The following is an 18,388-nucleotide window of genomic DNA, read 5'->3' as shown; positions in this document are numbered from 1 at the left end:
TTTATTTAGATTAGGATTGCTATGAAATATGAATTAAGCATCACATTAAATAGGCTACCATAAAATTTTTATAATAGTTGGAGCAAGATAACTACAATTTTAATTTTACACTAAAAAGCATAGGCAAACATTTCCAACAAAAAAAAGTATACTAAAATTTGTGATATTTTTTGTTTAATGTATGGATCTACATATGTGGAGCTGAATAAAATTTATTTTAGAATTTTTAGAATTTTCTATGATTTACTACGCATTTATCAATTTTTAGCCGATTTAAAGAATAAAAGAAAAGTAAATTGGAGATTTTACATTAGGAACCTTAGGAAAAAATTTTATTCTTTTTTTTTCTTCCATCATACTGATTCCGGGCTAATTGGGCCGACCGACGGCGGCAGAGGCGATCGACGGGAGCGGTAGAAAAGTAATAGGAAATTTTGCATTGGAAACCCTAGAAAGTTGTTTATTTTCTTTTTGCTCTTCTACAACGGAGGAGGCGACCGATTCGGCAACCCGAACGGCGACAGGAGACGGAAGAAAATATTGGAGGCAGATTGAAATTTTGGCTCTTTATAGATAGGTATAGATATGATGATCTTCATATGTTCGCTATTTTTTCTTTGATAGATGACTATGTCTATCAACATTGGAGCACATATGATGATTAATGAATTTAAAATTTACCGGCTTAGTATTTTTAAAATATTTATATCTATGGTAGGTGACTGCTTTGTCGATAACATGGTGCATGTGATGACTCGTGAATTCTAAAATCTATCATTTTAGTATTTCAAAAGTGGTTATAGTAGAATAGGATGTTTGTTTAATTATTCATAAAAGTGATCAATGTGCGTGCATATATGTGAGCGTCTATATCTATAATGCGATTCACAATAAAAAGAGATGATCACCGAATTATTATTGCTAGTCAAATATGTGTCATCAAAATATAAAGTATAATGAAACATAAGTATTCTAATACAACCAAAAAAATCAATAGATATATCTTCTAATATGGTAGACGAACAAATTAAGATAAAATCAAAATATTTTATTATAATCATATTATATTTAATTGTGTTGTCTATAAGATATTAGTAGACATATATAACAAGATTTAATTTATTATACCTTTTAATATAAACATAGACTATAAAAATCTATGTATATTATAAAAACAAGTTTATATTGTTAGGGGGCCATGGCCCCTGCTGGCACTCCTAGCTCCGCCGGTGCGCGCTGCCTTCTGTTACATAGCATAACTTGTCTGCTGAGCTTCCTTCTCCAAATCTTAGTCTGGTGCTTGTGCTCTAGAACACCAGCCCTCTGCCTCTCTTGTCTAACCTCCTCAAAGATCCCCTGGAGCCTCCGCTTCAGCTCTATGAGCTGAGCTTCAAGTGAGGTCGTCCTCTCGTGCGCCGTGGCGAGCTCAAGCTCAAGCTCCCATGTCCTCGACTAGGACAGCTGCACCTCACTCGCTCGCGCCACATCCTCCGCATCGCGTCCACACTGAGCACACGCGTGCACGGCTAGTGCTGTAAGCACCGCCATCACTAGGGGAACTCTTCCAAAAAGTACACAAGCCCACACCTTATCTTCATAAGCAAGCTCAGAGAAATGAGCAGGTTGATAGCCCACTTGATTTTTCATAGTTGAGTATCCTGCAGAGAACATGATCGTATGAGAATGAATAGATGCCTCCATGACAAACAAGGTAAAGAGGATGCCAACTTGAAATTAGTAGCATTTGTGTTGTGTCTTTTCAGCGGCATTATAAAAATACTGCTCATCTCAAGTGACAAATTTCGATGCATAAAACATGTGTAGTAAGTGAAAAGTAAAGTTCCCAGAATAGAATGTATTAGTATACGTTCGGTGATACTAATTATGCATGTAATTATTTCTCTTTATCATCTCAAGATACCTCCATGTATTCTAACACAAATAGAAAATACATCCAATGTTCAGGCCTCCAAGTTGTAAAAATTGTAGGAACATAAATGTATATGTTTGGTGGATTTGAACATAAGTCACGGGTTTTTTTAAAGATAAGTCAAAAGTTGTGTCAGGAGTGATGAAAAGGGACTGAACGTTTGAATATATATTTTTTACTAAACAAAGTACAAGAGGAATCTAATTCCATGTTCCACAAATCCCATACAGGAAGGTGTGGTAATTCCATGTTTCATTATGTTTCACAATTGAAGAGATTCATGAGCTCTGGAAACATAATGAAGTTGCGAAAGTAATTACAAAGTAGCCAAGCCTACAAAATGATGTACACAACAAATCAATTGATCTTTACCGTGGAGAAAACTAATGGCACCTAGAAAAATCATCATTTAGTAACCTCTTAAGAAAAAACACTTCAATGATTGAATGAGGTCCAACAACAAATGCCTTCCGTATGAATTTGTCGTAATATAATTACAATGCGCTTGCCGCACGCACAAGGCACATATCGAGCTGAGCACAGTGTAGTGCTAGTTTATCGCATGAGAACATAGTTTCTTTGCCCCTGAGGGCACATGCCCCCGCATTGTGGATCACAGGATTCGCACTGAGATTCGTGCCCAATAGGAGAGAGACAATCCTACCGGGCACGAATCTCCGAGAGAATCATGTAGTCCATATTGTGAGAGTATGTGCCCCTAAGAGCAAATTGTACCAACAACATGTGTTGCACGCCCTGCGCCTAGAGATGCAATGGCTATCAAAGATTGCATGCACCGCTGTATTACATCTCCTCTCCTTGATATAGGGAACGGAGGTAGAAACTTAACTAGGTCATTTCATGTACAAAAGTTGGATGTAATACTACTAAACGACAATTGCGCTTTTCTAGTTTATATTACTGCTCATCCGGATCGCTTCGCCGCCTCTCTGATGTAGTGTATCATCCAACATACCGGCCGCCAACTTTAGGCCTTGTTTTCAAAAAAATTCAAAATTCTCTGTCACATCGAATCTTGTGGCATATGCATGAAGTATTAAATATAAACGGAAATAAAAACTAATTACACAGTTTACCTATAATCTGCGAGACGAATCTTTTGAGTCTAGTTAGTTCATGATTGGACAATAGTTATCAAATACAAACGAACGTGCTATAGTACCCAAAATCCAAAATTTTTGCCAACTGAACAAGGCCTTAAAAAATCACTATATTGCTTGCGTGCACAGTGCATTAAGAACTTACTTGTTAATTACTCAAGTACATGCATTGAAGACGTGTTACCCTTAGAAGCATCATATGTTCTTACACCATCAACCCACATTTCTAGCATATCATCCACCAGAGGCTCAAGAAAAACATCCATATCACCACAAGGTGCCTTAGGTCCAGGGATCAACAAGGATAGGATGAAATTTGATTGCTTCATGCACTTCCAAGGTTGTATGGGATCAGAATAACAGGCCAAATACTATAAGTTGATCTCAAGGTCCTAAAAGGATTAAATCCATCACTAGCTACAGCTAGTCTAAGATTTCGACTCTCTGAGGCAAATATTGGATGCTTAGAGTCAAAATCTTTCCAGAAAGGAGCATCAGCAGGATGCCTCAGCAATCCAACTTTTGTGCGTCCTTCATCATGCCACCTTGTGTCACTTGCAGTTTTTGAGCACATAAAATACCTTTGCAACCTTTTCTTTATGGGAAAGTAACGTAGAACTTTCCTAGGAACCCTATGAACACGTTTACCACTAGGACTACTCTTTTCCGATTTCCATCTAGAAGTCTCACATAATGGGCAAACATCTTTATTTGCATGGTCTTTCCAAAACAGTATGTAGTCATTCTCACATGCATGAATTTTCACATACCCAAGACCTACTCCTTTTGCCATATTTTTAGCTGCATTAAAGTTTTTAGGAAGTGATGACTCTTCAAAGGCATCCTTAAGTAACTCTAGTAGCATGTCAAAGCTTTTGTCACTCCATCGCCCAACAAATTTGATATGGAGTAATTTTACAATGAAACGTAGCTTTGAGTACTTAGATCTTGGATGTAGTTCCTTGCCAGCATCTTCTACCATTTTGTAAAAATCTTCCACATCTTCATCGTGCTGCTTCGTGTTGTTTACTTCTAAGTCCCTCATGACATCTAAACCCCCTGCTATGTCTTCAAGTAAACCAGAAATATCATCCTCTTCATTTGGGTTCTCTACTTCTACCCTTTCATGTTGTCTGCTATTTGTGAAAAAACTAGAACTAGGTTCACCATGATTAACCCATGTTTTATATCCTTCCGTAAATCCCTCACATATCAGGTGCTCACGTACAATACTATGGACCCTCCAACAAGAGTTCTTGCATGCCTTGCAGGGACACAGAATCTGATCTCCTTTTGCTGAATTACTAAAGGCAAACTCTAGAAACATGTCTACTCCTTCTAAATACACAAGGGTTTGCCTACAAATGGTTATCAAGATGTCAGACCAAATACCCTATGCCTGCAGAATCTAGTATATGGTCATAGGTTTATAATGTACCTAGGCTGATCCATCCATGTTTTATCCATGGCCCACCTTTTACAAAATGCAATGTCAAAATATTGAAATATACAGAGAAAAACATATAACATCTATTCTCAGTACTACCAAAGGGGAAAAAATCATTCAGTTCAGATTGGGTTGTTCAACAAAAATACTAGCTCTTAGATAAACATGGTTTATATGTTCAAACAGATTGGGTTGTACATAGAAAAAATATATAAACTCACATATGTTCAACAAAATGTTGTCCAAATTAAATCAATTTCACCACACTAGATGCTAAAAAAAGTCATATCACCACAAGCCATCCATTTCACCACAATAGATGCTAAAAATTTAGTACAGAACAAGGAGAGCATACCAATGAAGCAATAACAATTGAAGAGCAGATGAAGAATAGAAGGCCTGAGCGTGGGGTGGCTGCACGGGGAGTCATCGTAGTGGCGCGGGGAGCGGGACTGAGCGCAGGGTCCAAGGCGCCGCGCGGGGAGCCAAAGGCGCGGTCGAGGGCTGCGCGCAGGCTTCAGCGGCGTCGGAGGCGGGTTCGAGCTGCGTCCAGAGGCGCGCACGAGGCCTGTTCCAGGGCGCCGCGCGGGGAGCCGGGCGGTTCCAGGGCGCCGTGCGGGGAGCCGGAGGCGCGCACGAGGGCTGGGATGCGGCGTCGGAGGCTGGGATGCGGCGGCGGGCTGGGGTTGCGCGGGCACAGTGTGAGTGGAGGGGATTAGGGTGAAAGGATCAAGATGCCCAAGAGGGGGGGTGAATTGGGCTTCTCTAAAAATTTAAGCAACCTATAAGCTCCAATTCAACCCCTTGTGCCTAGTGTGACTTAGAGAGCTACCGGATAAAAAGGTTTGCAACCTAGTTCCAATCCTATTCTAGCATGGCAATTCTAAGAATGTAAAAACACAAAGTAAATGCTAGAAAGTAAAGGAGTAGTGGAAGAAAGTGCTCGGCGATGTTTTGCCGAGGTATCGGAGAGTCGCCACTCTCCACTAGTCCTCGTTGGAGCACCCGCGCAAGGGTCTTGCTCCCCCTTGGTCTGCGCAAGGACCAAGTGCTCTCTACGGGCTGATTCTTCGACACTCCGTCACGGTGAATCGCCCAAAACCGCTCACAAGCTTGACACGAGCCACCCACAAGAACTCCGGGTGGTCTTCGTGCCTCCAATCACCACCGAACCGTCTAGGTGATGGCGATCACCAAGAGTAACAAGCAAAGAACTCTCACTTGACCCAACCAAGGCACTAGAGAGTGGTGGATGCACACTTGACTCTTGGAACTCACTAGAGAAGGATTCTATCAAGAAATCACTCCAAACTCAATCCTCTCTAGGCTCTTGCAACTCTCTTGGTCCACAACAAGTTTCTCTGATGTTCAAATGGGCAAGAGAGCTCTCATGGATAAGGTGGAGGAGTATAAATACTATCCACGAAGTCCAAAGGTCAGCCAACCGTTTTCCACTGAAAACGGGGTCACCGGACGCACATTATGTTGCACCGGACGCACTGCACCGAGCGTCCGGTGCTGCATAACGGCTAACTGTACTTCGCTCTGACAGGTCACCGGACGCTAACTCTCAGCGTCCGGTGCACCGTCCGGTGCTAAGGGAAAATTTACATGCTCCCTGCACATGGGACCGGACGCTACCCGGTGCGTCCGGTGCTAGCGTCCGGTGCTCAGGGGAACGTTGCAAGCTCCCTGGGTAAGGGACCGGACGCTACCCGGTGCGTCCGGTGCTAGCGTCCGGTGCCTAACCCTAAGCACGGCACTTTTCTAGCGGCTAAGGACCTCACCGGACGCACTCACAGAGCGTCCGGTGCAGCGTCCGGTGCCCCTTTGGGCACCCAAACTTCGTCGAAACGCGATCGTTCCAACACGAAGTTTGTTCCTCTCGATCTAAGGACTATCTCTGAGCTGCCTAGTGCTAGGTTTACCAAGTGTGCACCACATCTAAACCTAAAGCCTTGCCTAAGTCAAGCTACTAGATCAAAGCCCCTCTTAATAGTACGGTCAAAGGAAAACAAAGTCCTAAACTACTCTAAGTGTCCTTCTTCACCATATGACACTTAGACCTAGTCTAGTCTTGACGGTGTCCATCCCTCCTTTGAAAACCGAAACGATTTCCACTATTAAGTAGGCATGTACGTCCCTGTCCATCGAGTGCCTATATACTATGACCTTACCTATGACTTTGCCTCTGCAAAACACACGTTAGTCATAGTAATCAATAATGTCATTAATCACCGAAATCACTAGGGGCCTAGATGCTCTTTCATAGGGTTTGTAGCCGACACAGTCTTTTTGTGGCCTGAATATTTTTCCTTTGGCGCCCAAGAAAGTAGTTTGGCGCGCAGCTGTCCCGCCCAATCGATCAGCCCGCTTGACATTTCGTTCCTACGCTTTTGACGACACTTAGACTGTGGGTCAGTATGTTATGGCGACACATTTCTTGTCTACAAACCTTTGCCGACACTTTTTGTGTTGGGAGGAGATACGCCGACAAATAACATGTAGCCATACAATACTTTTGCCGACAGTTTAGGTGACTGTAAAAAGGAATACAATTGCCAACACATACTGTGTTGTCAAAACCTATGATTTGCCTACACATAATTGTAGGAAAGGTGAGTCATGGTGTAGTGACGGTCAGGGAAAAAAAACTAAGAAACATATTTACCAATAAGATTAAGCACTGATATTTTTCGATGAGCAAAGAGATGCATGCGGCATGCAACATTTTTTTTTGAAAGCCAATATGATGATATATGTCCTATACCTAGTAAAGGATGCGGTAGAGGACTGCAATCAGAGATTCCAGAAATGGAAGGATCTTTTGGTCTAAAGCAAAAGCTTCGTCCAAAGAACTTGAGCAACAAGTCACATCAATGGAGAACAGTGATGCTATCATTATTCCACATTCTCTGGTTCTCTTTAAAGCCTTTAGTTCATCCCGAAAACCAAAAACTTTTCAAGTTTTCTCATCACATCAAATCTTGGAGCACATGCATGAAGCATTAGATATAGACGAAAATAAAACTAATTATACAGTTTGCCTGTAAATCACGAGATGAATCTTTTGAGCCTAGTTAGTCCATAATTAAATAATGTTTGTCAAATAAAAACGAAAATGCTACAGTGCCGAAATCTGAAATTTTTTCGAAGCTAAACAAGGCCTAAGTACACTAGTTCACAAACTTGTGGCGTGAGTTTTTTTTTCTGAAACATGGAAAGGCCTTCCATTACTCATAACTTGCTGCCAAATCGTTGCAACCAGTTCACGAATACAATTTGGCCGGAATACTGTCCAAAACTGGATCAGCACCCACACTCAGACTTGCCCCAGGTTCTGTTGTGGGTCCATCCAGCTTGTTACGTGAAGGAGGACAATTTTATTATTTGTTGACTTGAGTCTCTGCAGTTTTACGTACTCGTATCGTATTGTAATAGTTTCTCTAGAAAGTAGAGATTTCTGATTTTAGGATACTTCTCTAGATTTTTAGCCTTAGGAAATAGCAACTCTAAAGATCTGTAATGGCCTAATGGGCACAATGGATGCCTTGATGTCATAGTTCACAAGCGCATACGCGATGGCAGACAGTGCACATATATCCCCACATATCTCCTAATAATTTACTTCTGTTTTTCATTCGATCATAGTGTTGTTGTGGTAGCACAAAACAGCTTTGCTTAACATCTTTTGATGCAAATTACCAATTAGTAGTTTTGAGGTATAAATACAACCATGATTTATGCATTTATAATAATTTTCTAATTATTTTTTGTGCCAATCATCCTTTAAATCATCAACCTTATCTACCAATTTAGCAGCATATAAAATTTCCTAACACCATACCTTGCAGGGTCTACTGCTCATATCTCTTAACTCCATAAGTGTAAGAGATTTCCACGTGGGATATTATCTAGTTCTTTCGATATCAGATGCCTAGCAATTTTCAGACCAGTAAACATCGACAACAGCAGTTGCCGCTTCTTCTCTCCCTTGATATGGTAAAATTTTGATTACTTCGATTTACTTCCACATACTTAGTGTGGTCGCTTCGTGTATTCATGCAATGGTGATGATTAGCTACAAACAGAATAATGTGAAGATCACACTCAAAACATAGTTTTTTAGTTATTTTTGAAAACATTGTTTCTTAGTTATTATTATTATATAGTACAACCCACGTGCAAACTGTAATTATCATGAGGTTATTTTTTGTTCCTGTTGCAACGCAAGGATTATAAGGAATAGGTAGTTTGGCCAAATGTTTGTCAGCCAAATTAATCAGACAACTAGAATTCACAAATGATTAACAGCTCCATTGATTAAACAAGCATCTGGCTATCCTTTACTTCCAGTTCCAAATTTCCAATCCGAGCCAAATAAAATAGAATCTATCATCCCGGTTAATCTACCTATGTCAATCTAATTTTCAACATTGAACTACAAAATTGGGTAATGGACACCCTCCAACTGTCAAAAGGAACAAATTTGATCCTCTGGTTGGTTTTATAAGTGGTTTTCTATTTTGGAAAAAAAATAAAACTTGGGTTGATCTCTTAAAATTCAGAATATATTAATTTTAAATTAGAAAAATATAAAACTTGTTGGAACTAGGGTTACTAGGCCTTGTTTAGATGCGAAAAGATTTTGGATTTCGCTACTGTAGCACTTTCGTTTGTTTGTGGTAAATATTGTCCAATCATGGACTAACTAGGATCAAAAGATTAGTCTCACGATTTACAGTTAAACTGTGCAATTAGTTTTTATTTGTGTCTATATTTAATGCTTCATGCATGTGTCGAAAGATTCGATACGATAAGGAATCTTGAAAACTCTTTAGTTTTTGGATGAACTAAACAAGGCCTGGCCTTAGTATGCGAGATGGGAGGGTGAGGTCTAATCGCCTGGCTGCCATTTTCTGTCGCCATGCTCGACGACAGTGTCGGTTAGCGCGAGCGTGACAAAGGGAGCTAGAGAGATTAATCTCAATCTCTAGCTAAACTTCTTATTATCTGAGTGTTTCACTATTTGTAGCCAAATCCTAACAAACTCATGCTAACTCAAAGCAATCAACAAACTCCTAAACAATAGGAAACAACTAACTGACTCTGGCGGCGGTGACCGCGGCCACAGCTTTGGCGTTCGCGCTGGGCACGTTCCTGCACCATGCTTAGCCAGGTGTCCTTTGGCGGTCACAGATTAGCAGCCGGCTAAGTCACCTTCACAAAGATTGAGGTGAACTCGGTCTTTATTTGCTGACTGGCATATCCATCGTCCATCACTTTGAAGGAACGACACTGTTCTTCTTCTTCTGAAAAATAAGACCCTGATCCTACCTTGAACTTCAAATCCAAACACCCGTATACTGTATTAACAGCAATCACATGCCTCCTTAACACATGTGACTCACCAATCACACCATCAAAGAGCCGAATCTCCTCATCTAACCCACGGGTATAACAGCTGACACACAAATCGAAGCTACTCTGCGCTTCGGACACGATAACTTCCACTGTCGCATCCACCGCACAGCTAACATACACCTCAGTCATGTCAAACTGCACTATTATTTCCATGTATGCGACATGTGAGTGGTTCAAAGTAGGCGAGCAATGGGTCTTTGAGTGATAATGCACCATCAATCAGTTGTTGATCATCTTTCTTCTCTATCTCCTGTCTTAATCCTCATGTCATATTCAATTATAGAACGGTTTCAGATAAAGCAATCCCTCTCTTAGGGCCAGTCATTGGAATGAAGGAGCCCTGGTCCACGGTGATGGGATCATCCCTGCTAATATTGACAATATAGTTAAGTAACAAATCCACATGATCACGCGCTGCAATGTATCCATATAATTCCACAGGGCCAGCATCCACGGGGAGTTTAACCAACTTGAGAACACTTGCCACATGTTACAGCATGGTCTATACAATGCTTCAGGGTTCTCAAATCCATTGTTGTTGGGTTCTTCTTCCAAGGAAGCCTCGCTACGGTTGGCGATACGAAAATGCTTTTGCCAATAACGGCAGCCCGTGTATATGGAACCATCACGCGGTGGCTGCTGGACGCAAGTAGCCTCAGATTGGCAACACAGTCGCAGGGGTAACAAGTAGAGATGTCTTGCGTGCACCATTCTTGATCATGACTGACCTCACCAGCACTTACATCATCCTCTGTTGCCTCCGTCGACGTCGAATCCTCCTCATCATCACCATCAGCTAGTGCCTCACATAATAGATCTTGTTCGCCATCAGTGACCTCCGTAATTGTCATGCTACCATCTTGATCACCATGAATGGCGTCCTTAATTTGCCGTCCATCTTGTTCACCATTGGTAAAACAACCATGGCCATAGGAAGCACTGAATTCCTTGATTGGGCTCCTAGCACCTCCATTATTCATGCCTCCGGTGGCGAGAAGGTGCTTACCTAGGGAAATCCGTGGTAGACGACGGACAGGCGGATCGGGTGCCGCTGCCATGACTCCAAAGCCTCGTCGCACCAGCGCTGGTGGGCACCCGGGAGGCGGAGGGGAGCCCCTGTAGGGGAGGAGACGACGTCGCGTGGGATGGAAGAGGCGGCGCACTGGGGCAAGAGAAGTGGCGCGTCCGAGGAGACGAAACATCGAGCGCGGGATTCGCATCAACTCCACTGCCGCCGCCGCCGCGGGGTAGGGGAAGGTGCTTACCCGTACTTTTTCTGCCGGTCTCTCACGATAAATAAAACGAATAGTATTTTTGGCTTTTTATAGAGCCATGAACAGGCTCTAAAAACCAACTAACGCGCAACTTAAAGATTGAGGGCTGATAAGTCAACTGAAGCTGATTTATTCTGGGAAAAAAGTATTGTTCTGTGCATGATAAATTTAAGTAACAGGACACTAGATTCTTAAAAAAACACTTTAAATTAGATTCTTTGGAGAAATGTTTCTCCGAGAAACTAAATCAGTTTACAAAATCGTTTGGTTGGGTTCTGATCTTAAAAAAATGTTATTATTTTATTATATAAAATTTATCAAATTTGAGACACTTCGACAATCTAAAGTTAGAATGACTTTTAGGATAGGGATGTGTTAAGACAAAAAAGGAAAAAAGCCAAAGCTAGAGAGATGGGGAAACCGATCGTATCGATGTGGGGACGAAGCTCTCCTTGCAGTGTTTGGTCAGCTTTTTTTTCTACTCCCTTCATACTTAAAAATAAAGTTGTTTTGGATAAGATTTAAGTCAAATATTAAGAATATAAATCGTAAATAACTTTTAAATTGTTGAGTATAAATAAATTTGTCTTGAAAAATAATTTTATAAAAATATACATATATCACTTTTTAATAAATACTTTTACAAAAATAAAAAGTTAAAGATATACTTTAAATACTGTGTCGTTGTTCGAAATAATTTTATTTTTGAGTATTGAGGGAGTACTTATAAGGCCTTGTCTAGTTCCAAAAATTTTTGCAAAATATAAATAGTAACGCTTTCGTTTGTATTTGACAAATATTGTCAAATTATAGACTAACTAGGCTCAAAAGATTCATCTCGTCAATTCCGACCAAACTGTACAATTAGTTTTTATTTTTGTCTATATTTAATACTTCATGCATACGTCTAAAGATTCGATGTGACTGGGAATCTGAAAAATTTTGCAAAATTTCTGGGGAACTAAACAAGGCCTAAGAGAAGAAGAGAAGGAAGGAACGCTCTGGTAGCGGTTTGTGCTAAACGAAACATGTATATCTCCTACAACTAAAAAGAGTAAAAGATGGACATTTTTTTGTGCAACAATCCATTCGTCCGTCTGCCTGCTCAGCCCGTGCGATCCGCCTCCTCCCGCACAAAGGAATCCTAGGCCTTGTTTAGATCGAAAAACTTTTTGGATTTTGACACTGTAGCACTTTTGTTTTTATTTGACAAACATTGTCTAATTATGGAGTAACTAGGTTTAAAAGATTCGTCTCGTGATTTACAGGTAAACTGTGCAATTAGTTATCTTTTTTACCTATATTTAATGTTCCATGCATGTGCCGTAAGATTCGATGTGACTGGGAATCTTGTAAAGTTTTGGGTTTTTGGGTGCATCTAAACAAGGCCCTAGCGTCGCTCTACGAATGGAAAGCCGCAATCACCGCACTCCCCAATTCCCCATGCGATGGATCTGAGGTCTCCCCGCACGTAGGTGGACTTGGTGTCACTTCCTCGCATCCTCTCGCGAGATCCAGGCACCACGCACACGCCGCCATGCCCGTGTGCCTCTCCACGCGCACACCCATGCTGCCGACGTGACTGTCGTGCCCTACCCTCGAGCCACCATGGGTCATCCGCTGCCTCACCACCGATGTCGCCCCCTGATCCTATCTCGTCCTGCGTCGATGGCCATGGCAATGGGGACAGGTGAGAATGGCCTCCCTTCACCCCGCTCGCTCCAGCTCCACCTCCCCTCGCTTGCGATCTGCACGCGACAAATCATACACGCCGCAGATAGGATCTCACCCTCCCACAGTCCCACACGGCCACATCGTTTGTCTCCACGACAATCATACATCTAGAACATGAACGACCCTACATTCCTGGAATTCAAATCGCCCCCTATCTCCAATCTGGATAGCAAAATGATGTGTTGCTTCGATGCAATTGCAGGAACCACGTGTGGAAGGACCTAGATTCGTCCCCACATTGGAGCCACAATTTTGTGCCTCCTGAACCATCAAGCACCTCATCAACAAGGGCGCCAAGGTCATCGTCTCAAGCCACTTGGTGAGTTCCCGATCTTCCTGTATCTGAGATCTGATTTGATGAAGTAATGTTATTTCCACACATAAACAACATAGGAATTGTCTCCTTAGGATCTAAGTGTTTGTTCTGATTTGCTTTGGTTTTAATAGAATAGCCCCCAACATAGCTAACTATCACTTCTTTTTTCCGTTGTTGGGCACAAACTGAAAAATTACTAGAAAGGTGAAATAGAGTTATTTTATATGGTTTGATGCTCACCCAGTCCGATGAACTTAGGGAGGTGTGCTTCCTTGGATCACAAAGGGGTGCATTATGCAGATGCTTAGCTTTGGGGATGATGTTTTTGTGTGCCCTGCTTGCAGTAAAAGGTCCCTAAATCTTAGTTGGATATCATGTTGTGCTCCGATTTTACATGCAGGTTTGTGAGTTCTCTATCTTTGCTCCAAGATTAACCATTGGTTGATTTGTCATTGCTTTGCAAATACGTATCAAATTAGATGAAAACTACCTTGAACTGGTTGATAAAGTACTTGCAGGGCTTCTATTTCTAGGCAGCATATTGAAGCAGGAAATGACATGAAGATCAATAATACAAGGATGTAGCACAGCTGCGCATGGGCCACCAGCAGTTACCAGACATCCACACAAGGTTCATTCAGTTTTCCTCCTAGACCAAATAACATGTTTATGATTCCACGATGCTGAGGCCACAAGACTTGTCATTTTCTGCTTGACATTAAAATAATAATTTGTTTATTTATTTTTCTATTTTGTTTGTTCTCCATATCTCATGAAAAGTTTATGGCCATATCTCATATGCAAGGAGGCAGTGAGAATGTTTGTTTTCAATGAATTAGTGTGATGTTGAAGCCACTCTATTTTGTAGCAGGACATTAACAATAAAAAAACAAACTTGCATATTCAATTTTGGTATGAGAGCTACTTTTAATATCTGTGAGGGGTAACCTCTTTGAGGATGTTGTTATCAGAGAAATAAACATTCATAGCAAGCTGATCTAGAAAAACTATGAGGTCACCATCATTTTGTTTGTTGTAAATAGACCTATTCTTGATGGCTAGCCACAATTCTATTCAATAGTCAGTTGCTCTGATAATATCAAGTGACATTGCTCTGCTGTTTTAGTCTCCTTTGAACTAGACTGTCAGCATGCCTGGGAGCTGCAATAGCTTAGGACATGCTTATCACATCAGTGTTGCCCAACTTATTTCTTTCGTACACCAAATCTGATCCATTTGAAGCATTTCTTGGCGTTCACAAATAAAGTTAAGATATTTCTTTGACGGGCTAAGGAAAACACCTACAAATGGTGTCTTGTTTCTGTTCTTTTAGTTGTGTGGCCATTGTTCATCAGTCTAAACCAAGTCCTTTGTAGGGGGTAAAAGGTCTTATCTCAATTTTATTTTATTTTTTCTCCTATGCATTTGAGCTACTCTTCATTCTGTTTTTTGTAAGGATATTTCAATAAAGGTTGGCTGACTTCTTGATGATCTCCTCTACAACAGCCTGAACTAAATCTTCTCATTGGTGACATGCATACAGTCCATACCAAACATCAAGCTAGCCGAATACAGAAGGCAAATCGCTGAACTTTGACCTAGAATGTCCGAATTTTGTGCCTCATTATGCTGACATTTGCGACAAGTGTGAGGAAAGTGCTTGTGCTGTTAAAGTCCAATTCAATAAATGCTTCATAATTTTCTTTAGTCCCACCTATTGATTAACTGTGCTGTAGAAATTGCTGGTTCACTTAAATGGATAGCTTTTTTTATCGTCAGTGAAGCATGTAGGATGAATTGGGAGATCACTGGAACTGAAATTTCAGTTTTGTTTATTGCGTCGAGCCATATAAGAAGGTGTTATGTGGGAAACCATGGTCCATGGGTCAAGGACCAGGCGCTCTATAAACTCATATCGGTCTTAGTCCAACACCCACTCTAATTTAAGCTGTGTATGCCAGTTCTATTACTTGAGGCTTTAATTTTAAAATTGAAGTAGCTAGAAAAGCATACTGTAAATGTGAAGTGTGTTATTGTGTCAGTTAGGAGCAAAGTGATCAATATATTGAAATAAAGAGAAATTCTCAAATGCTACTTTTATACAATCATTCTTTTTACTTATATCAGGTTTTAGAATTGTGTACATTGTGTAATAGAAGATGGATAGCTAGAATTGAGACTCTGAATATTGTTTCGCACTTTAAGATAATAGTGTACAATATGAGGGTGACCGTGTTCTTCTTATGAAATTTACTAGGAATATGAGACAACGAAAAAATGATTGGCATTATTTGTTCAGACTATAATGGATCCCAACATGAAGCAGCTTCAAGAGGCTCTGGTTGACATTGAGACTGATGCAGAACAAGTTCTTCTGGCTAGGCATCAGGTTCATATGTGTTATTGGTTTGCCTTATTGATACCAGATGAGAGTCTAAACATCACTCTTCTGATTTATTGTCCCCTATTACTATCAGTTAATGGAAAATGATATGATAAGAAATGCAAACAGGGAGGTCTGACAACCCTCCAGAAACAAGCTAAGACAACCAAAAGCAGTGTGCCATCTCCCTTTGAGGTCGTAATGAAAGACATCGATGGAAACTCTAGCAAGTAGATGATAAAGGATATATCTCCAACTTGTGGAGACCACAACCCCAAAGAACATACTTTGGCTAATGTTTCCTACATCTGATGTTTTTGCTCGTGTCCCATTTCATGTGACACATACTATTCTGGAGAAAGGTATGCTTAAGAATCGTGCTCCGCAAAAGTCCTTGCATTTGAATTTGTTAGTGATGTACAGGTTCATTATATATAATGGAGCAAGCATTTATAGTTGATTTTGAATATCATGTAGATCATGCTTAGGCGGTAGCTCTTGCATTTTTTTTGCAATTATTTTGCATAGAAACTGCTAAAATGAACTCTGTGCTGACACTGTTTTTTTTAACCGACTCTTGTGGCATCCAAACTATTTTATGTCATTTTCATAAAAATGCAAGAAAAAAATGTGTGAAGCATCTTATCCTTTTTGCAAAAGGGGAAGCTATGTGCCTATTTAGTTCAACTATTTATACTTAGCCAGTTCCTCGAGGCAATGCTTTTGACTAACAATTGCTTATTTCACTTTGTATTGGTGCAGACCAAGATGCCTTGATTTTAATATCAAGAAACTGAGAAGCTTCGTCGTAGAGAAAGACGCCCTAGCTAGAAGATTCGGTGCTAACACCCTGAAATCCTTTGTCAGCCTTACAGACACACCTAAGTTGATACGGGAGGGAGCAAAGTGTAGTATCAGTTGGGTTAACTATCCAACCACAATGTTGTTTCTTGGATATCTTCTATATAGATGTTTGCTTTTGTGTTGAACAAAATTTTGGGTGATTGTTAGCACTTGCCAAAATTGTTCCAAATGGCTATTGAGCTATTGAACCGTGGAGGTGGGTGCGGGGGTGGCGAAGGGTGCGGGGACACAGTGCAGCGCTAGGGCACCGTGGCAGGGGAGGGCGTGGAGGTCACGCCAGCGGAGGGAATGCAGTGGAGCGGCGTTTTTTCAATCGTAGGAGAGGGCAGCGTGACTCGTGAAACGTTAGGACGTCACATGGCTGATCGAACGGAGGCAGCCCTGCGATGATGTGGAAGGAGGTGGGCGTTTGGTGACAGAACTCTACAGTGTCTTGTTTTGTTCACCAAAAAACCAAAAACTTTTTAAAATTCTTTGTCACATCAAATCTTGCGGCACATGCATGAAGCATTAAATATAAATAAAAATAAAAACTAATTATACAGTTTGCTTGTAAATCGTGAGATAAATCTTTTAAGAATAGTTACTTCATGATTGGACAATGTTTGACAAATAAAAACGAAAATACTATAATTTTAAAAATCCAAAACCTTTTTGATCTAAACAAGGCCTGATATGGGAGATAGTATACCGTATATGGTAGATATAAGTGTCGGACTGGCTCGCAGGTTTGTAAATGATTTACCTAGATGATTTGAATTTTGAGAGAAGCACAAATAACGTCAAATGCCTACGTGTTTGTAGGAGAAAAGCTGATCGCCAAATTATTCACCTAATAATAAGTCTAAGAATACATAAGCCAAAATATTACAAGTTAAAGAAAGATTACGCAAAAAGATTCGCAAAATAATTACCCAAAAAGAAAAAAAATGTAGGGTGACTAGGATAATAATAAAACAAAATTATAGAGCAAATTTGGCATTATCGTGGGAATATTGAGCTCAAATAATCATTTTTTTATTATAGTACAACACATGCTTAAAATTAAAATTATCATATGTTTTTTCGCACTTGTCACAACGAATGTCGTCATATTATTTTATTCATGGTATTATTTTATTCCCGTTTTAGTGCACAGATATTTATATATGATACTCGAACCTGTACAGGACGGTACGGAGATGTGGTAGAATTTATTTGTGGATTTTTTTGATATAGGAAAAAAATGGATATCAAATATTTCTTTTAGGATATAAAACATTATCTTAGTACAGAAAGGTCTGTAGTAAAATTTATGAGCATACGACGTCATGCTCTCTGTGACGGTATTAATTTCACGAACTTTACTTTTTGGATTAAATGTTACTTTAACATTAATATTTAGTTTTATAGTGATGTTATCTTATCATGTGATCCATATGTTTTCATACAAAAGTTTAATTGTCCCGTGGCAACGCACGGGCACGCTACCTAGTAGCATTAGAAAACTAGAAATACAAAAAGATTTTAAAAAAATCAACAGAAGTAGTAGTAGACCGTGAGCCTTTCAGCACCGGCCCAAATCCGTCACGCTTTGGGCCTGTATAGGCCTTTTTTTTTGCGACCTTGGGCCTGTACAAGCTTTTGCGGAAGGAATTGTTGCGCTCCTGCACCGATGCCCAACCTGCGTCATCACCTTTTATTATTACGCAACGCAACCCTTTTCGCTACGCGTCCCCCGCATCCTCCCAGGCCTGGCACACCGCCTCGCAGGTTTGGTACGCGTAGCCAATCATTTCTTTACCCATTTCGCCACGCAGGCTACACAGGCCGGCAGGTCGGCTAGTGGGGCGAGGCAGCCCAGGAGAAGAAACAGAGAGTGAGAAAAAATAAATAAATATATATACAGAGAGAGA

General features: G+C 40.6%; 1 pseudogene; it reads right to left on the bottom strand.

Annotated features, from left to right (window-relative positions):
* On the bottom strand, positions 9,710-10,902 carry LOC8069168 (annotated as a pseudogene).

The sequence above is a fragment of the Sorghum bicolor genome, chromosome 10 (genome assembly GCF_000003195.3).
Source record: "Sorghum bicolor cultivar BTx623 chromosome 10, Sorghum_bicolor_NCBIv3, whole genome shotgun sequence".
NCBI lineage: Eukaryota > Viridiplantae > Streptophyta > Magnoliopsida > Poales > Poaceae > Sorghum > Sorghum bicolor.
Note: the sequence above shows the minus strand (reverse complement) of the source record. Positions and strands in the feature narration are given on the sequence as shown.